Source organism: Schistocerca cancellata, chromosome 5 (assembly GCF_023864275.1).
Source record: "Schistocerca cancellata isolate TAMUIC-IGC-003103 chromosome 5, iqSchCanc2.1, whole genome shotgun sequence".
Taxonomy (NCBI): Eukaryota; Metazoa; Arthropoda; class Insecta; order Orthoptera; family Acrididae; genus Schistocerca; species Schistocerca cancellata.
Genome location: NC_064630.1, coordinates 58,739,258 through 58,761,565, shown reverse-complemented (window position 1 = coordinate 58,761,565; position 22,308 = coordinate 58,739,258). Strand labels below are relative to the sequence as shown.

The window sequence follows — 22,308 nt, the reverse complement described above, 5'->3', positions numbered from 1 at the left end:
GAGAAATGTAGGAACACGCAAGTCAGTACCGACTCCACGGCTTGGGGTATTACGTTTTCTGTCCTAATTCGTCGTGCAAGCAGAAAGAAATTAGGGTTCGACGTACCATCTCGAGAACATATTTCAGTACCGCCCGAAACGACTTTTAAAACAGCAGTAAGATTTGTAAGTTAAGGAGACTGTTGCCGCTAGTGCACCAAGTGTGTGTAGCGATCAGATAAGGAGCAACCGCTACGTGCCTGTCTGATGATTTGTCTCGTAGCATTGGACATGGTAGGAAAAGAAAGGCTCCCGTTTCAACAAACTAGGATAAAAACTGAACAGGAAATTTGGTTACCACTAGCTTTCGCCGACAGCGAAATACACACATTTACTCAGTGTTAACAATGATGCGTACACCCCCCCCCCCCAAGTCGTCGTCGTCGTCTCCTCTCTCTCTCTCTCTCTCTCTCTCTCTCTCTCTCTCTCTCTCAAGGGTGCCCATGTTTCGTGTGTATTCCATGTGCACCGTGGAGACTGCCCTGTCCCGCACAGGTGCCCAACCAGACCGAACGACTGACATACTGCATTATTGCGAGCACGAGTCACGGATAAATTTAGCGTCGCACGTCACGCCACCCTCGGCTGAAAGCATGAAAGAACGATTCTCTCTGCTCCAGTAACAAGCTGGGTTTGTTGGAGGTCCAGAGGCTAAACGAAACTGTTCGAAGATTCATGCAAGACAATCTTCGTACTCTGTTAAATCTGCAGTTGATTAAACGAATCATATAACAGTCAGGTTCGTCACTGCAAAACCATATTCCCAATTTTTAGAACCTCATCGTTCGGGTAGTCGTGCATGTGCCCACACGTAAGACATATTTCATTGCCATTTCAGTAATAGTAATTTAAGCACATTTCAGGCTACAAGGTTCCTGAACTTGCTATATACAGTCCATGAAGAGTACATTCAGGAGGGATCTGGAAATATTTATCTCGCAGCTGAATCGTGTTAGTGGTGGTGAATACTACGTGTATGATAGTATTACTGATGAATGCAATCTCGTCTGGAGGGGGAAACGACAACATCCAATGGAATCATGAAAGCTTACGCCACATAAGACAAGAAGTAGTTTACCCACGCGTGGACGAAAAGCCGTTAGAGACAGAGCATAAGCTGGGACGGAGGACTGAAATTTGCAGATTCCTTTACAGCAGATCCATCCTGAGTTACGCCTTAGCCGATTTTCGGAAATCTTAAAACCGTGTGGCCGAACGGCAGTTTCAGTGCTGATCCTTCCAAATACTACTAGAGTGCGCTAACCAGTTCGGCACCTGGAATTGACATACAGTACTCTAATATATTAATCTGTCCAACTGGTGGTCTAAGAAAGGAAGGCCGACAAGGGAATGCAAAGTATGTGCTTCCGACGTAATCTTAATCCCAATGTAAGTGGTTACAGTAGTGTACTGGAAACGTTGTAAGATTGTTATAAAGGATGGGGAAGGCTCAGGAAAAAAGCTTTAGTAGAAAGCAAGTTACTGCTCTATTAAGATTTCGTAAAGTCTCACAAACAGCAACAATTAAGAAAGTGATGATTGTAATCTCATCAGGAGTTCCAGCTACAAATCAAATCGCAGAAAATCTGACACTTTAAAGTATAGGAAGCAAGCATCCATTTAATCACTGGAAACAGTTGACTTCCGTGATTGAGGCAATCCGATTTAGATAGAAATCAGCCAGAACAATGGTGGTGGTGGTGGTGGTGGTGGTGGTGGTGGTGGTGGTGGTGGTGGTAGACTTTTGGAAGGAGAGTCATCGACAGATATAGAATTAATTTCAGGTGCGCCCTCGAGAAGTTTGTAGGAGCACTTGCTGTTCGTACTGTAAATTAATGACCTGGCATACAGTAGCCTCAAACTTCTTGTAGATAATGTGTCTGTAATGTTTATTGTTGTTGATTCGTTACCACATCTAATCTTCTGACCGTCAGTATTCTTCTGTAGCTCTGCGTTTCGAAAGCTTTTATCCTCTTCTTGTCTGATCTGTTTATCTTTCATGTTTCACTCCCGTAAAAGGCTACAGTGCTGACAAATACCTCCAGGAAAGATGGCCAGACAAGTTTATATCCAATTTTTAAAAATTGAGCTTTTTCAGAAATGCCTTTCTAGCTATTGTCATTATACGTTCATACGTCCTCTTAAGTTGGACCGTCAGTTACTTGGCTGGACAGATAACAAGTTGTCTGCGAACCTCAAAGGTTCTATTCCTTCTCCCCTTTCCAAATTTCTCCTCGATTTACTTTGCTGCTTGCTCAGTGTGAGTAATGTTAGCGATAGTTAAAACGGTGCCTCACTCACTTTCGAGCTACTGCTGTCTTTTGGACGTCCGTGCTGTTGTAACGACAGTCTAGTTTGTATATGATGATGGTATCTGTTCTTCCGCACATGTCCGAAAGAACAGATACCATCGTCATCTGTGCAGATGCACACACATTGCTCGAACTCTTACGGGAATCGGTAAAGCCGCGAGTAATGGGTGTAATGGGCAGGGGCACTACGAATATAGTGCGGGACAATAAGTTGGGAACGTGGGCCTCACGGGAGTCGTGCCAGAGGTAAGTCCCTGCAGTCGCACTATCATCTGTGTCCTCGGTGGCTCAGATGGATGCCGACAAGCGTGTTCGGTCAGAGGGCCGATTGTCCTCTGTAATAAAAAAAAAAAAAAAAAAACTGAGTGAAGGAATCAACGATCAACTTGAACAGATGTCATGTGACGTCCGCCCAGACCAAACGAAACGAACAACAATGAAAAAGATGGATAGAGCGTCTGCCATTAAGCAGGACATCCCGGGTTCGAGTCCCGGTTGGGGCGCACATTTTAAACTGTCCCCGTTGACGTATATCAACGCCTGTATGCAGCTAAGGGTATTCATTTAATTGTATTGATTAAATTGTGATTTCAGTCTAGTTTGTGTAACTTCCGCTCACCGTATTTTACACGTGCTACGCTCAGAATTTCAAAGAATAATTTATTCTCCAGTTTCGGTATGTCGTCTGCAATGGAGGCCGTGCAGTAACTTAATGGGAGTGTGGCATTGGAAAGCTGATGGGTGGCGAATACGGAGAAGTCACGTGCAGATCGTCAGCTCGCACGGAGAACCCTCGGCTTGAGGTGCGCGGCGCGCGGCTGTTCGGCTGTGGCCCGGACGCGAGCAGGTCGGCAGGCAGACAGTCCAGGCCGGCCTAGGGCGCGCGCCGCCGCCTTGACCCTGCCGCTGCCGGCATGCCGCGCCGAGCCGAGCCGGGCTGAGCTTGTCCGCGTCTGCGCGCTGCCGCAGCGCCCGGGCGCCGCTACACGACCTACACGCCGCGTCACGCCACGTCCGGACGGGACGCTCCCACTTCGCACTGCTTCCCAGCCGTTTACACCCATCACTCTGCTCGTTCCGCGGGTCAGTAGCCGCTAAAGGTTACATCGTTTGTGCAGTTACAGGCAACTACGATCGAAAGCCTTTCCGTATCCGATAATCGGCACATGCACTGGCATCCTACCCCCAACATACACTACTCTCCATTAAAATTGCTACACCACGAAGATGACGCGCTACAGACGCGAAATTTAACCGACAGGAACAAGATGCTGTGATATGCAAATGATTAGCTTTTCAGGGCATTCACACAAGGCTGGCGCCGGTGGCGACACCTACAACGTGCTGACATGAGGAGAGTTTCCAACCGGTTTCTCATACACAAACAGCAGTTAACCGGCGTTGTCTGGTGAAACGTTGTAGTGATGCCTTGTGTAAGGAGGAGAAATGCGTACCATCACGTTTCCGACTTTGATAAAGGTCGGATTGTAGCTTATCGCGATTGCGGTTTATCGTATCGCGACATTGCTGCTCGCGTTGGTCGAGATCCAGTGACTGTTAGCAGAATATGGAATCGGTGGGTTCAGGAGGGAATCACGGAACGTCGTGCTGGATCCCAACGGCCTCGTATCACTAGCAGTCGAGATGACGGGCATCTTATCCGCATGGCTGTAACGGATCGTGCAGCCACGTCTCGATCCCTGAGTCAACAGATGGGAACGTTTGCAAGACAACCGTCTGCACGAACAGTTCGACGACGTTTGCAGCAGCACGGACTATCAGCTCGGAGACCGTGGCTGCGGTTACCCTTGACGCTGCATCACAGACAGGAGCGCCTGCGATGGTGTACTCAACGACGAACCTGGGTGCACGAATAGCAAAACGTCATTTTTTCGGATGTATCCAGGTTCTGTTTACAGCATCATGATGGTCGCATCCGTGTTTGGCCATATCGCGGTGAACGCACATTGGAAGCGTGTATTCGCCATCGACTTACTGGCGTATCACCCGGCGTGATGGTATGGGGTGCCATTGGTTACACGTCTCGGTCACATCTTGTTCGCATTGACGGCACTTTGAACAGTGGACGCTACATTTCAGATGTATTACGATCTGTGGCTCTGCCCTTCATTCGATCCCTGCGAAACCCTTCATTTCAGAAGGATAATGCACGACCGCATGTTGTAGGTCCTGTACAGGCCTTTCTAGATACAGAAAATGTTCGACTGCTGCCCTGGCCAGCACATTCTCCAGATCTCTCACCAATGGAAAACGTGTGGTCAATGGTGGCCGAGCAACTGGCTCGTCACAATACGCCAGTCACTACTCTTGATGAACTGTGGTATCGTGTTGGAGCTGCATGGGCAGCTGCACCTTTACACGCCATCCAAGCTCTGTTTGACTCAATGCCCAGGTGTATCAAGCCTATTATTACGGCCAGAGGTGGTTGTTCTGGGTACTGATTTCTCAGGATCTATGCACCCAAATTGCGTGAAAATTTAATCACGTGTCAGTTCTAGTAAAATATATTTGTCGAATGAATTCCCGTTTATCATTTGCATTTCTTCTTGGTGTAGCAATTTTAATGACCAGTAGTGTAGTTCATTGCCACGTAAAGCGCGTGTTGTCTTGCTACTGTCGTATGGCACTGCAGATCACGCATAATCTGTCTACAGGGTAATGTTACAGTTTTGACAAACAGATCGGAGCAGTTGTTGTTGTTCCTTGACGCAAATCTTGTAACACTTTCGCAATATCGCCGTTTCTTCCAGACGAGACCATATATCCCTTGCCCGTTTGGATGCTGTTTAGTTTCAAGCATTCGCGACTGTTTTTTCTGAATCCGATGGGCCTTCTGCGGTGGATGTTCATTCCAGCAATCATCCCACTCCGCGGTGACACTGAAAACTCGTGCGTCCCGAAGATCCGACGAAAGGTGCCTTGGTGGAATGCAGGCATATATCTGCCGGATTCTCGAAAACTTTATTTAGAGCTGAATTCTGGCGGGACTCTACCTTCTTAAGAATTCATACCTCGCCAACTCTTCGCCTAAGATCCTGAGAGGCAGTATTTGTTACAGCAAGCAGTCACTGAGTAGGAGCGGACCTGACGGTGCTATTAGTTATGGTCCTCATTGCCTCATTCAGACGTCCATCAATGTTACAGTTACTTGCGCGCTGTTTTTTCTTGCAGAGTACACCGTCCAGTAGCTGAGTACACGACTGAAATTGCAGCATTGCTTAGCGTATCTCCATTTGCTCCCCAGTTGATTCCCTCTAATTTTTTTTTGGGTTAGATTTACTATTGAGGCAATGTTCGTTGACAAATTCGTGCAGTGTCGTTTAAATGGCGGGGTCCTATTGAGGGTGGCACCTCGATATTTAAGGAAGTACTTACAGGAAAGCTTCGACCCCGATCAAATATGAAGTGTGACATCTTTATTTTGGATTTATATTGCTGTGACTTGTTTTACTTGCATTTAGCTGGAGCATGCGCTGACTAAATGGTTGACGATCAGTAACAACCGTAGAGTCTACAGAAGTAACTGTATGGAAAGACTTACAATAGCCGGTCATGGTGGCCAAGCGGTTCTAGACGCTTCAGTCCGGAACCGCGCGACTGCTGAGGTCGCAGGTTCGAATCCTGCCTCGGGATGTCGTTAGGTTGGTTAGGTTTAAGTAGTTCTAAGTTCTAGGGGGACTTATGACCTCAGCTGTTAAGTCCCATAGTGCTCAGAGCCATTTGAACCATTTTGACTTACAGTAAAAATAAGCAAATAAAGTCAGTGGGTGGCAGGTGCCGGATTTACCAGAGGAATTGGATAACAATTGTGATTTGCCGACAAAACAGTCGTTCGATAGGCCCTTCAATATTCGTAATTAGCCTAGGACCGTTAAAAACGATCAACAAATAGCAATAGGAGATGCTACAGGAAAGATCACCTAGAAAGGTTTACTCTTAAAATTCGTATAGTAGAGTTACTAAGATCAGTCAGGGAACACGTCAGTCAGTCGTACGTGCATGTCGTGCAGTGACGGTGACTGTATATTTGGGGGGGGGGGGGGGGAATCTGGCGTATACGGAACGCCAGTCTGCACGTGGTGAAACGCGGGGACAAAGCCCTATAGTCGAAACTTCTGTTGTGTGTGTTAGATTTCGTCAGTCAACAGACGCAGTAGTGCACGTAGCGTGAAATTATAAATGTAGTAGGCGAAACGTCAAGTGCAGTTTGGTGATTAACATTCTCCTTGTAAGAGCCAGATCTTCCTTCTGTTATGTTGTAGTGTGTAACGTCGGCGCCCATTGTCGTGATATCTTCCAGTAAGTTTGTACAACCTTCTTGTTGTGCGGCACTGCTGCAGCTCCTGTCCGCTCACCTCCCAGTCCTTGATTGTTTCTTAGTCTTACAGTGATATAGCAGAAGATCAGCGTTCCTAAGATTTCACAGTTACACATGCATTAGGTTAAGTGCCCTAAAAATGTGCCGGCCGTGTGGCCGAGCGGTCCTAGGCGCTACAGTGTGGAACCGTGCGACCGCTGCGGTCGCAGGTTCGAATACTGCCTCGGGCATGGATGTGTGTGATGTCCTTAGGTTAGTTAGGTTTAAGTAGTTCTGAGTTCTAGGGGACTGATGACCACAGATGTTAAGTCCCATAGTGCACAGAGCCATTTGAATCTAAGAATGTGTAGTACGGTAGTATGTATTGTGCCTTATTTAATGGGAATTCGAGTCTTCAAATAACGTAGAGTTAACTGCAGTGTCATTGAAGGGTCCATGTGTTTTACGACCGGCGCATGGATGATGCTTTGTTGTCTAACCTGTGTATTCTGTAGATTGTTGTTGTTTTGACTTTCTTTGCATTGCAATCCTTTCTCCTGCAGACATCACAATGCGGCTACGATTTCTGATAAATGTGTAGTAATCAGGGCACGAGATTTCAGGTATTGTATGATTGCTCACACTATTTATTTCTCCATTCTGATGGCGATGTTTTCTTACATGCAGATCTTCATCTGCGGTAGCCGTCGTGAAAATACTGCTTAGTATTTCGTTGATTTACCCCAATCGAAAACCAAGCGTCTTTCAACTGCGCTACCGTCGATTCACCTCTTCCCTCCCATCTCCTTCGTTAATTTTGACCTAGTGATTGGGTGGCTAATGAATCCATGTTCGACCTCATGATAAATGTAGTCGTAAAGAAGACGCTGATGCATATGCCATTATTACTTGAAACGACGCAGTACAGTCTGTTTTTGTGCTTCTGGTGATGTAGGACCGAATACTGTAAGAGCTCAATCCGCTGCCGGTGCGGTAGGGCACTACACTGGAATTTCCCCCAGATGTTAATACTGCCGAGAGAAGCGAAACTTTGAGCCGCCTGGGAGCGATCCGGGACAGCTGGCTGTTTAATTCCATTAGAACTCTTGAGGGAATCAGGTTGTGTAACCGGTAAATATAGCCCGGGCTGGCGCGTCGCGTCGCGTGCATGGAGCCCAGACGGCCGCTCCGGGTCGATGGCGCTGAGGCGGCAAGGCGAGGCGGGCTGCCCTGGTGCGCTACCTGCCCTCTGTGCTTCACGTGTGTTCCGCGCCACACCGTGCGGCGGTCTGCGCGCGCCCTAACATCCCATTGCTTAGGGCGCTACTATAGAATAGCATGCATGCTGTACGTTTGGTCCCCCTCCAGCCCCCAATCCCTCCCAGCAAAATCAACCTCAACGAGGAATTGGGGGAGGGGCGGGCAGGGGGGGGGGGGGCAGGGTCAAGCGTTAGATGCAATTGCCATTGACCTTAAACTACACTGCAGAAGCCAATAATCCGGAAATTTATAGTCTCAGGTGGACTTCCTTACTTCCGCTGTAACAATTTGTGCATAAAACTTCGTGGCGGATTAAAACTGTGTGCCGGACCGAGACTCGAACTCGGGACCTATGCCTTTCGCGGGCAAGTGCTCTGCCAACTGAGCTACCCAAGCACGACTCACGCCCCGTCCTCACAGCTTTACATATGCCAGAGTGAAAATCTCATTCTGGAAACATCGCCCAGGCTGTGGCTAAGCCATATCTCCGCAATATCCTTTCTTCCAGGAGTGCTAGTTCTGTATGGTTCGCAGGAGAGCTTCTGTGAAGTTTGAAAGGTAGGAGACGAGGTACTGGCAGATGTAAGGCTGTGAGGAGAGGGCATGAGTCGTGCTTCGGTAGCTCAGATGGTAGAGCACTTGCCCGCGAAAGGCAAAGGTCCCGAGTTAGAGTCTCGGTCCGCCACACAGTTTTAATCCGTCAGTAAGTTTCATATCAGCGCACACTCCGCTGCAGAGTGAAAATCTCATTCTTGAATTTGTGTATACTTGCTTTTTATTGTAATACGGGATAGTATCTTAAACTCTGGAAATTTGTTGTTGGTATTCAATCCGAACACTCGTTCGATGCAGCTCTCGGCGCTAGTCAATGCAGTGAAAGTCTTTCCATTCGTGCGTAACTGCTGCAGCCTACATCCATTTGAACCTGCGGAGAGGATTCGAACCTCTATAGCCCCTGTCCTCCCTTCTTTATCCTCAGTGAGCAAATTTACGATTCCTTGAGGCCTCAGGATGCCTTTCCAACCTGTCCCTTCTTTAAGCCATACATTTCTTTCTCATCAAATCGTTTCAGTACCTCTTCACTACGTCTTCCATCTAATCTTCAGCATTCTTCTGTAGTATGACATTTCACAGCTACTGTTGTTCCGTTCTTGCCTGAACTATCTATTGTCTACTTCCGCACAAGGCTACACTCCAGGCTGCACACTTTCAAACAAGACTTCCTAATACTTAAATTTGTATTTGATATTTCAAATTTCGTTCTTTCAGAAACTTTTCTTCGCTATTACCAGCCTGCATTTTAAATCGCCTCTTGTTTGACCATCAGTTCCTCTGCTGTCCAAAGAGGAAAATTAATCCACTTTTAGTGTCTCATATCCTAACCTAATTAATTCAGTGTGGGCGATTTTAATTGCACTACGTTCTATTGCCCTTGTTTTACTTTTTTTGACCTTCATCTAATATCCGCCTTCCACACTGTTCATTCTGTTCAACTGCTCTTCCAAGTCCTCTGCTATCTCAGAATTGTTTGTGTGTCAATTTGGTCCCATAAGACCTTACCACAAATTTAAAATTTAATTTACAATGCCGAATGCAATCATCACAGCTATAATTTTTTTCTCGCTGAACTGTAATTTCCTTTCTAAATTTCTGTATGGTTTCCTCTACTGCTTGATCAATACACAGATTAAATAACATCAGCGATAGGCTATAGCCCTCCCCCTCTCTCTTTCGAGTAACTTACCGCTTCCTGTCTTTTTATCCGTGCTGCCCTCAGAATTTCAAACTATGTAGTTTAGTCAGAATTGCCAAAGGCTTTCTCTAAATCTACAAATGCCATATTTAACCTGCCTTCTAAGATAACTTTTGAGGTCGCTATTCCTTCCCGTGTTCATAAATTTCTCCGTAACTAAAACTTGTCTTTCCTGAGGTCAGCTTCTGTCAGTCCTTAAATTCTTCTTTACACAGTTTCAACGGCGACTTATTAAACTGATAGGCAATACTCACACCTATCAGCACTCTTTATGAACAGACTGGTCAATATAAAAAAGGTTAAAAAGAGCTTAATTTTACGACGGTTGGTGCTTAGCTTCAGGATAACATCCATAAGCCCAACTTTGTCAATCTGACAGCCTTTTAAAGAAAGTTCGGATCGTCTTGACCTAAACCTTTCTCTAAAAAGCTTGCCTCAACAATTGGTGCGTTCGTGCAGCGGTTCTCCCAAATTTAAAACGCAGTTCTATACATAAAAGCTGCCCTTTGAAATTAACCGTCTGAAACTCATGGAAATAAGACAGTTCACCAGCTACTAGCCAAATCATTCAGATCGAAATCCCTTCTGTAGGATCTACGGGGAGACATGTAGTGGTATTTTAGTTTACTCGTAACCGTTTGCGCAAAAACGAGGGAACTTCTGGATACTACTTCGTAGTATATCAAGTACTTCTTAACCATGCTGTTAAGAATACCTGTGGGATCATGGGCCTTTGCCTAAGGAACACAGCTACATTTAAATCTCCTTTTGCAATTACAAGGTGGTGAGCCATGTTAATTCAAGATTTTATTTATACAGCAGGTTTTCTTAAGTAAGAAGCTACTTCTTTTTAGAGGTTTTCACACTTGTTGAAGATTTCCCTCCCTTCTTCTTTGGTTCTCGAGGCACATCGATACATGGAATGAATCTGAAATAACGCCAATAAGAAAAAGACATGGAGTGAATCATAAATAACATCAACAAGAAAAAATTAAAGTAGCAGAATGTCGAGTCCATTCTTAAAATTGGATATAGAAAAAGATGGATTAACAGTTTTCAGATTCACATTACCGTAGTAGTGTCATCAACTTTATTTCACAGTTGCATTACTTATTTTCTTAGCTGTTAAGGTGCTTGGTGCATTTCCACGTCACCATTTCACTATGCTGATAATATATTTTTCCTTGTTAATTTTCTTCTTGGTATTACGAGCCTTTCGTCAATGAAACCTTTTAGTCAGTTTGTTTAGTACTGTTTGGTCTGTATATTACTTTTGCAATTGCAGCTTGCGTTTATGGATCCATGAAATTTCTGAGTAATTCTACCCTAGATTACGCTGTATTAATAGGAAAGACAATGTATTGTTTCCTTCCACTTTTCCACTACTTAGATTAAACTGCCTGTACTCTTCTATTTCTGAGAAAATACAGGTGAAGAGCCACAGTTCCTCAATTCATTGGTGAAAACCTGCTGATCTTACAATCATTCTAGAAATCCCTAGTAAACTGAGGTCTCGTAAATTATATTCGTTTGCTCTTCCTGTTAGTTTTCAGACGGAGGCTCACACTGTTTTGTAATTAATCTCTAAGAGTTGTCGAACTTAGAACGATGGTACCAGAGCATAGAACGGAGGTTGAAGCAGAAACCATGTCTGTATCTGACAACAGACTTGCCGTGATGTTATTGTGTATGTCAGAATAGTACCGTATGGACTCAGTGGAATTTCCAAAGTGTTCGGCCCACGTTTCGGCCTCGGAACATTCGAACTGGTACATCGCTGACGGAACCTATCTATCTTGCACGCTAAATGTGCGCGCTACGCGTGAGCTTGTGGAGCGGCGACGTTCCTTGACTCAGTAATCCGGGTGCAGAAGAGCGATGACCAAAAACCGCAGCCTGTTTCGACGGCGGAAGTTGTGGATCTGACCTCGCGCAAGACCTCACTGGTGTCGCGTGCGCCTTGGCTGTCGAAGCCGCCTGATGGATTCCCCTGCCAGTGGGTCGCGGGGCGCGCGCGTACAGGCAAGGCCATTTCAGCCTCAAGGTCTGCTAACGCTGTAAACGTGCAAGGCCCCGAGACATCTGCAAGGGATTAGTTCCGCAAGAGCGCAGGTTCATAGTAATGACTGAATGAATTTCAGGCAAGCGGACAGTGCTCTTTGACAGTGGCAGACGTTAGCTTTTTCTCCTGTGATGAGGTACAGTGCTAGTCGAAGACAAACGGGATAAATTGAACACTCGTCGTTCGTGTGGTGATTAGTCCATTCAGGCCCGAACAACTTCTCAGCGGGGGATAAAGGCTAAGTAACGTCTTATATCTTGCGTGTCCTAGCGCAAGGACTTAAGTGTCTTAGGGGAAGGTCAGCTACCGTGTTTGGCTTTTGTCCTTGTGCTGTGCGGTTTTATTGCTCTCCTTTATTCTCAACCGTGAGCTGACAAGTGTCTTAGTATTTGGCTATTGATAGCCACATCTGTTACCTGATCAAGGTGTAGATGTCTGCGACGGCTGCAGCTGCATCGACGGTGTAAGCTGGATGCGACCGGCAGGCAACTGGTGCAGGCAGTTGTCCCAGAATTTCTTCATCTTGTGCCTCATCTGTGTCGCCGCCTGAACGGAATACAGCGTTTAGGACCAACTATGAGGTACTGTAAAGACAAAAGTTCAGAGCTATGTCCAGCACCACCGTTTGTAGTTCTGCACTTTTTACGTGTTGCTATCAGGCGAGGGATATCTGAAAAGGCTCTTGTTGGCAGATAGAAACAGGTGATGATGCAAATAATACACGACCTGTGGCGGTTTTTGTTAAGAGTCTATTGTGTTGTTTACAGTTTTTGTCTGACAGTTTCTTGTTTACGGCTTTACAGTGGACGAATCAGTGTGTGCATTCTTCTTGCGATTCAGCCTTGCTTATGTGAGAACAAAATGGCCCCAGCATATAGGGATCATAGCTATTCGACTGCCATCTACTCGAATTTTCAGAAAAATTTCTTGAATTTTGCCTACAGAGCTGCATGAGGCGTTGAACATTGATTTCCAAAGATTACTGTTTTCAGTGTTTCTCACTCATTGTGATGTTCCTTCCTTTATTGATGTTAAAGGCGTATCAAGAACGAATAATATGCATGGGAGATGCTCACTGAACTCATTTATCATGATCTTACTAAAAGTTATGCTGTAAATTCCGAGACTACTTCCAGTTAGGAAATTGCTATAGTATTTCATACACAATTATTAAAAAAATCCGCAATACCCTGAATCGTAACAATAAGGAAAACGGTGATACCATTTGCAATTTCGTCTAATTGTGGACGAGTAACAATATTTAATAAACAAACATGCATTTAATTAACATAGGCTCAGTAGTATTTCAGAAAAAAAAACTTTCTCTGCTTTTATTATAGCTTTTCGAAAAATTTAACATAAATTTGTTTTTAATACAGTAGAAATAATGTTTTTCGAATAGAAATTTCAGCTGCCGTCTGAAGGTGGCCAAAACCCGTTACTGTCTAAGCAATCCCTCACTCGATAAAATTCTGATTGTAATGTTTTTTAGTTGTGATTGCGACCGTAAGTATTTGGAAACCTCTACACTGCTGACTTGTGTAACGATGCTGAAGACGAGGTCAGAGTAGTTGCTGCGTAAATACGGGCGGATGTAGCCCATCATGCGATTTCTTTCTTTCTTTCATTTTCCTGAGCTCAGTCACTACCAAAACGTAGCAGCACGTACACAACAAAAGTGCCGCTCGCGAATGTCAGCGTGACGTCAAAGTGAAAAAGAGTTTAAGACGGAAGACTAAATATTGCCGTACACATCACGGAATCGTTATCACGTTTTATTAATCCAGTGGTGACTATATCCGATTGGCCTTATTCTAGTAGTAATTTTTTCATATGACTATACTGTATTTAAAAAAAAAATACAAGCAGTAGTTGTGTTAGCAAACTTACACAGCATTTTTGAAAGGATGTTTTACCAGTAATCTAAACCTAGCTTTACGCATTTTAAACATTAATGCAACATAATGTAAGCTCTGACGGCGCATAAAACGCATTTGGTGTGATATTGTGGTTGGACTGAAAGCAAGGGGGAAGTAAGTTCTCAATAGTGAAGCAGAGGTGTTCAGCAATTACTGGTAACGAATTTTGAAGGCTGTTGTGGTAACACGTACACAGTGCATAAAAGCGCCTCTCAGCAGACAGGTTGATGGCTGCTTGCAGCGTGATGGTGTCATTGACTGGAATCCATTCGTCGGCCGTGTACCTCCAGTAGAGGCGGGTGGTGTCGGCTGGCAGATCCAGCTGCGAGAACACTTCCCCCATCTGCGGTGTCGCCGACTCCGGAAGAGTAACGCTGCGGAGAATGGGTTCTCCGTTGTCCTTACCGAGCACAACAACAGAGAAGTCCATGCTGTAGGCTTAATGTGTATGTGGCTTCACTCGAAATTTTGAGTGGATCTGTACGCCGTTTTGTACGTTGCGTAGCAACGTGTGGGAGCCTACAGTAACTGGAAAGCCGTAATGATTATGCTGTCCAGTTACTAGTTTACCGTTCAAACTCTCATTGAATGTGGTTCTTGTTCCGTAAAATAATACGTCTATGTCTTGTTCAGACAAATAATTCACACTTCACTTAAATCTGCGAGTGTTGGGCTCGTTGATTACACATAATATACTCATCTTCGCCAGTTTGTTGTCGTTAGTGATGGAAATTACTGTCCGCAACAAATGATAGCAATCAGTCGTAGTAGTTTACACCTTGCACTACACGGGAAACAGACGCTCATGGGCCAAAAGATCATGACCCTGTACGAATTTGAATGCAAGCCGGTAGCGTTCCCGGCATGTGACATGGCGGGGAAAGTGTATGAACGGAGGCAAGTCGACATGAAGTAATTAAGCGACAATACGAACCGCTATTGGGAAGAAACGCGAGCTTGACCAAAGGCAAAATATGGCCCGCCGCCTGGGAGCGAGCGTCTCGGAAACGCGAAGCTGATCGGCGGCTCGCTTGCTGCTATCGTTAGCATCTGTCGAAGTGAAGTGGGGCGAAGACGGCTGAAACGACGAGTTGGCGAAAATGTAACGCCTGCTCGTCACAGAACGTGCTCAGAGGCTTCCCTTCTCTGTAAAGCAGTGCAGGCCGCGCACTGTTTCAGATGAGGAAGCATAAGAGTTTAGGAGCGCACCGTTCAACGTACAGAGTTGAACACGGGATTCAGCAGTAGACGATACATGCGTCTTGACCCAAATTGTCATATACAATTCCAGTAGGCACAGGATAATGAAGTCTGGACAGTGGCTCATTGGAAACGTGTCTGTCGATCGGAAGAATCACGTATCTCACACCAGGTTGATAGTTATGTTCAGGCTCCAAACACGCAACGCGTCCCAGACGCAGGCCGCTGTGGGCAGTGTTACGCCACAGGGGATATTCATGTGGCTTCTGTGGCACCAGTTGTAGTTATCGAAGGACGCTGACAGTTGCCATGGACCACTTACATCCCATCATGCTTGATGTTTTCGCCGACAGCGATGGCATCTTCCTACTCTGGATTTGATGAGCATGATACAGAACTCACGTTGATGTCTTGGCTACCGAATCCGCCTGATATGAAACCGATGGAACACTATGTCCGCAATAGTTGTATTTTGTACTCTACGAACAAAACAGACATTGACAATGGCTATATGCGTTAGCTTATCGTTCTGTCGATAAAAGAATGGTCCCCAGACTCCTAAAACACACTGAAGTCTCTGGTACGTTCGACTGCCTATTGATGTAGACAGCAGGAGTAAAACGTTCCGGTGCAGCTAGGCCCATAAATAGTGCGAATCGGCTAAGATCAGACAGTAAATTCAGGATGTCTTTGGATGAAATCAGTGACAAATAGTTGACTGTCTACAATTGTCTTATCAGTTCTTCATTTAGGCGCAGTGTAGAAAGAAAAGCAACGATGTCTGAAGCTGTTAAAAAATATAAAAAAAGCTCTTTAAGCTGAATCAGTAATTTTTGAGAACATTTCTCTTTGAGAACAGAGGCTTTTTTTTTATTAATTGAAAATGAAGATGAACAGTTGTAAGACGTGTATATTTCTATTGTCTATTGTCAAACCACAATTTATGAAAGATGTTTATATTTTATTAATAGAATTAAGTAGGAATAAACAGCTGCCAATTTGTCATTTTGGAAATAATTGTGGTAGAAGGAAATGTCTCCACCAAAGTATTGTTGGCGGGAGAGACCGCACTTTAGCGTTCGTAGGAAGTTAGTAGTAAGCGAGATGTGAAGCGAGTCGGTAGCAGGTCTGAAACTAGAGGTTAAGAGGAGCGGTGTGGCTGCTAGCCACCAGCTATGATTTATAAGAGATTATAAACGGATGTACAGAGACATCAGCTAACTATTATCGTAAGAGGAACTAATATTATTGGATTTTTTTTTACAAACTGAAGACTACTGAAGGTATGTTTGCGCAATGCTACTTGTAAGATTATTGTAAAAAGTAAGTCCTATTTGAACGTTTGTAAAATCATTTCATTACCAACAGTAAATATTTGAAGAATCGTTTTCAGAATACAATTAATTTTTGCCAGCAGTATTGCGTTACTGATTATAATCCATCCCAAACACCATCAACGTAAAGCTTTGCAACATTTTATTGTTCTCAAGAAAAAGTTTAACTATGAATTACGTAACTTCAGTCAAATTAATTAAAGAATAAAGTCAGCTTTGGTTGTAAATACAGCCACTTACTATGGCAGCCCACCAGCAGCTAATGAGTACAGTAAAACAGGGAACGTATATTCATGTCGCAGTTCGTTGTAGCACTTAGACGGCGATCCAGTAACAGTAAAAAAAGGTAAGGAACAGTTTTGGGTTATTGCAGGTAACGACTGAGGGCCACGACGACGACACATTCTATGTTTCGTCGAAATAATCAGCAAATCGCTTTTAATAAGCAGTATTTAAATTTGTATGCGAAGATTGCACTTATTATTATTGAGAAAGAGAATGAATTTCTAAGGGAAGATTTCATTTGTTATTATTAAACAAGAGATAGAAATCCTAAGGGAAGGTTTCATCGGTTATTGTAGAAGGGAAGGTTGCGTAACAAAAGAGATAAAGAGGAGACGGGAAGGTTTCACAGTCACAACTGCAAGAAATTTCTTTTTCTATAAGGTTACCCACCAACATGGTAGGCGGTGCTGCTGAACGGAGCAGGCGCTATGATTCCACGAACGCTAACTGCTCAAGAAGCAGAATCTGAAGATGGTTTAAAACAGACCGAAACCGGCAACCTCATAAAAAGTTTTTGGCGATTGTTCATGTTCCTTTTTAATTAATCTTAAGCTGAACTGAGAGTTCTGAAACGTCAGCTTGTCGTATAAGCAGAAACTGAACGTTCATTTTTCACATTTGTTCGAGGAGCGCTATAAATGGTCTGCCTTAATCGCCAACGAGTGAGATATTCATTTGATTAGGGAAGTACATTGTGTTATATAGACAGGTTTAAACGGTGCGTTCTTATTGAACAAAATATTGTAAACTGCAGAGATCTTCGTTATAGTCGCTTCTGTTCGTGGGATTGCATTACCTTTGTTGTCGCTTAGGTTAGGTTGGTGTATCTTCCTAAAGCCACATTTCACTAGTCTGTATTAGGATTCATCTTGTGAAAGGTATAGCTTTCTTTTTTTCTTTCTTTCTTTCCATGAATAAATGGACGAAGTTACAGGTATGTGAAGGAAGATGGACAGCACACAGGAAATTGAAAAGCGTTCAGTCGGTACCTGTCATGAGACAGGCGTACGGAAGGTGGTTTGCTCTGGTCAGTGATCCCCCTTCTCCCCAGAAGAGCGCGCGTGAGCGCTGGAGTGTTGATGTTGGGACCGCCATCGGTCCGCCGGCGCTGGCGCCAGCTTCAGCCGTGTCGCGCCTGATGTGATGGAATTTCCGTCCGTGGCGGCGGCGGCGGCGGCGGCTGTAGCCGCGCGCGCCCTGGTACGGCAGGCAGCCGACACGCTATCGGGCTTCTCTGAGCTCGTGTTTCACTGCGTCTGCCCCAACCGTCGGCCCTCGAGCCGCCTGTTGCCTCACGCGCCTACGGTTATGACCTTGCACCGCGCGTTTTGGCGGCGAGCGCAGTGATGAGCACCAGGACTGACTTTGTTTTGTAAGCAAGATACAGTAGTGGTATTTCAAGTATACCGGGGCTGCACTCGTAACTTTAGATGTTTTGTTCATTGGCAGCTGTTTCCATTCTGTGTAAAGAACTTGTAAACACCATTCACATTCGCTGCCGCCTTTTCACGTGCTATGACTGGATTTATCGCGTACCAGTCAAACCCCTCTGTTGAGCGAGATGTTTCCCATGATATCTCGCCAGTAACGTTCTCGAACAGTAATTGATTAATTACCTGTTTATAAGCAATATTTAACATTTATTTACGTCCACGGTTAACTCCCAGTCCCTCGTCGGTCCTCTGCAAGTCTTCCAGCGTTTCGCTACTGTCGTCTGGCGGGACAGTTCCGTTTGCAATGTTTGTAAGTATACCTACTGTGTTAGTTCATGCGGAGATGGAATTCCGCGCTGTCATTTTGACCTCTTGTTAGCCAATGTTGCTGAATATTTAGGAGAAGTCGACGCCATTTTCATTTGTTAAGAAATGGATGGATTAACTGAAAAGTACCAAGATGTCTCTGGAAGATGATACGCGCGTAGGATGTGCCAAAACTTAAACAGCAAATGAAAATAGTCTAGAAAGTGCCCATTGTGGAAGACACAACTATTAAAATTGGACTGAAGCAAATGCGAAAACCAATTTTTCAAAATTGGTTTGCTCGTTGTCAAGACTGTAGGTGATTTTGTGCGTTGTCTACAAGCGCACGCCAGAAACGAAACAGCTTTTAGAGCAGTGCGTGGAACTTGCTAAAGTCGATTTCATATGTGGATTTCATATGTCTTCTCTGATCCAAAACGATTCTTCTTGTTCATTACTCATGAGCGACTCAAAAAAGTCACTAACAAATTATGCGCAAGAATTCTGGACCAGCAAGACGAAAGTAAGTACGTGAGAAGAGTCGTGAATTACAAAAGGAGAAAAAATTATCAGGACAATGAAATACAGTTTCTCATTGGAAAACAAGAAGTATAAATTGCTGGAATATTCACACTGTTTACCAGGCTTCCTCTGCTGGAAAAACGTTTTGAGTTAGATTAAGGTAATTATGCCAGCTGTGGATGGTGGTCTGCAGATCTGTCAGAATCGGACTCCGGGAATTGAATCTGCTCCCGCAAAAAAAGTTCGAGAAAGTGTAATGCCCCAGGAGGCGGATATGTCAACAAAAATCGTATTTTTTAGGCAATAAATGGTCTCTGTGTCTTGATCGAGAAACATGTCCTTACCCTGGCAGTGTCAGCAGATCGTGGGCTAGTGGTTACATCGCTGCCTCTAGATTGAAGGGTTTCGGCTTCGATTCCCCTTCGGGTCGGAGATTTTCTTCGCTCGGGTACTGGTTGTTTCATGTTGTGCTAATCATTTCGTCTTGTGTTCGTCGACGCGCAAATCGCCTAAGTGGCATCAAACAGGTTTTCACCTGGCCGCTGAACAGCTAGTGACTGGGACACCCGGCCAACAATGCCAGACACACATTTCATTTCACCCTCGTAGCCAAATCTAATGTTCGATCAGTGGCAAGTTTTAATTAGCGCTGTCATTAGTGTCAAAATATTATTTCATAATCGTGGACAATAGAATATACTCCTAACTATGAGAAACTGATGCATAACTTTCCACATACCCCACGGGCAATTTCGCAAGGTTAAGAGACATTTTCAGGCTGCAGAAAATTCTAACTCGATAATGTAACTTGCAAAGTAATTGATTTTTCATTCGTACTTGGTCATTTGGACGAAGCACAAATTCCACAGCATTGTGCTTGTCACTGCAACAACAGTTCTTTTGCACTGGTTACTACGATAATACCGAAAGTTTATAAAGATGGGTAAGTCGGAGTAACACGACCTGGGTAGCACACTTTATGTGCTATGTTCGTGTCTTTCTTGATAGTCGGAGTGTTCTTGTCTTCCTTGTGAGTCGGAGGATCGTTATGTTTGTCTGTTGTATACCCGTCTCGAAGTCAGATTTCACTAGAAGACGACTGGTCATATAATTTTTTTGCGGTAACTGATATGATGATGTCGCCTGAGGTTGTTTGATTGTCTCTCTGATACAGTGGTTATTTGTGCGTGGCATTTGAACAGATCTGTGTACGACCTCTGATTGATGACAAGGACGCGAATCCTTGGAATTCCATCACAAAATGATCCATCACATGTTTTGAAGTGAAGGTATGATAAGGCAGTCTTACGTGGGTTTTTACTTCAGACTTAATCTTATTTCCGTTCTCGTCACATTGTGAGAAATGTGGCATTATGCTTAAAGATGTTGGTTTGATATTACATTTTACGTTGCCGAAATAGATAATGGAATGATTTTTCGGTTGCTTTCCAAATTTGTATTGCGCGGAGTAAGTATTACATTAGTTTTCAAGATACTGTACGCGACATTTAAAACTAAGTGCTTATTTATAGCGCTGTGCTTTACGGCACGTTCGCTTTCTGATTAGAGAATAGGTTAATTAAAATCGATTACGCATTCCGAACGTTCCATTGAAGCAGTGTATTGGATATAATACAGGAAGAAATGTCCCGCAGTTCCATATCTAACGCTTAAATTCTCCAGATAATCGTCTGCACTTAAGGAAGTGCTGTTTCTAATTAGGTTAAGACCAGTTCCTTGCTTAATCCATCAGCTTAAAATTTATGGCGGCAGCGCGCCGGCGGGCTTCCATTTGTAAAATGAAAAACTGCTGGGAGCGGTACGAAGGACAGAGTCGCAGTTTCGAAAGAAATCCATCTACCCAGCAGCTGGGCCACACCAGACACTCGGTAGTAGGTGCGTAGCTTGTCTGTAGAGGAGAAGAAAACTCAGTTGAATGAATCTCCGTTAGTGGGAAACGTTTTAAAGTCTTTTCGCTAAGGAGCTGAACACTAACGTAGTCAAAGAAATTTCTAAAGAGCAGGTCATAGCCTTATCAAAATAAGTGTCCCATTACTAGCAGAAACTGGATTAAATGATACGTTGATTGCATGAGATGGCAGTTGCTTTAGAGGCTCATGTCAGTGTATTCGTTTCTGATTTGGTAATATTCGTTATATCGCCTTGGAATATTTCTTGGCGTTTTTGTTTAAGGTTAGAATCCCTCAGATTTGTGCACTTTTTTCCGTCGTTTGTCGCGGAGACCATTGAATTTACTGAAGTTCATAATATTTGCTCAACATGAGTTAGCGTAGAATATGCCGTTCCTAATACTGACCAGGTATTGATGGTCATTGATATCTCCAACTGTTTAAAGTCAAGCTGAAAAAAAAAATAGTTTTCTCGTGAATACTTGCGAAGACAGGCTAATTTGGTGCAATAAAAAAAAATTTATGGAAAGCTGATTTCCTTTGCATTATATCTGTGGGGGACATTGTTCTATCTTGAAATGTAAAGCTGTTGGAGTTGATGGCTGCCTTTGGTCTGACCTCTGGACTGACTTAGCCAGTCAGTTGTAGGAGCGCCTACATCTTAACATTGATTCCACTTCCGTGGAACTAGATATTTTTCACATTAACAAATATCGCCAGAGGTGAGAGATTTGAGAAGTGACACAAAAACCCTTGGACTTGCCGTTAGCGTGTATAACCTTTTACGTTTCTAAGATTCCATGCGTTTAACCGTCTTTCTGCTGTTATTCCACTCGTTGACATGAATTGCTTATTAGCAGGTATCGGGGCTTGCAAGCCTTATCATTGGTACACTGATGATAGATTAGTTGCATTTGACACGGAGCACCTACGAAGTTCTGGTTTGAGTTACCATTAAAAACCTGATGCAACTAGAATCTCGATTAGGGTTGTGTCTGCTGGTTACGGCCTCTGCAATGAAGTCATGTCGTCTAGTCTTTACGCTTGGTAGAGGGAAAATTGAGATCCGAAATTGGTCTTTTGGCTGTTGATTGATTTTATGAAAGGAAAAAAAAAATGTGGTTTGGCCACTCAGCTCGCTCTAGCCTGTGATCGTACAGTAGAAGAATCTGCAACTAGAACAGCGCTTTTATTGCTCAACAAGCGAGGCGGTCCAGAAGTTAACCTCGTAGACTTGCTTTCTTGAGAAACAGTGTTCAGATCCTCTTCTGGCCATCCCGATTTAGAATTTTTGTGGTCTCCCAGTATCACTCCTTCAGGCGAAAGCCGGGATGGTTATTTTCAGGATGATATGACCGAACCCTTCCTCGACCCATGTCCTGTCAGGGCTTCCGTTGTTTTGTAATGACGTCATCGTCGACGGAATGTTAACCCCTAATCCCCTTCTTTTTGTAGCTACGTTCCAGAGTTCGACGAGTACATTATTATTATCATTATTATTATTATTATTATTATTATTATTACTATTATTAAAGGCATTTCAAGCATTGATTTCAGATGATACATCGACTATAATGCATGCAGGTGTTATAGTGTTTGCTTAGATTAAGCTCATAGCAGGTACACTCTCGAGAATGGAGTGAGAGAGCGGAGTA

General features: G+C 44.1%; 1 protein-coding gene across 6 annotated transcripts in view; it reads left to right on the top strand.

Annotated features, from left to right (window-relative positions):
• LOC126187537 (ras-specific guanine nucleotide-releasing factor RalGPS2) overlaps positions 1-22,308 on the top strand; it is a 394,688-nt gene that overhangs the window by 346,023 nt on the left and 26,357 nt on the right. The window lies entirely within an intron of this gene.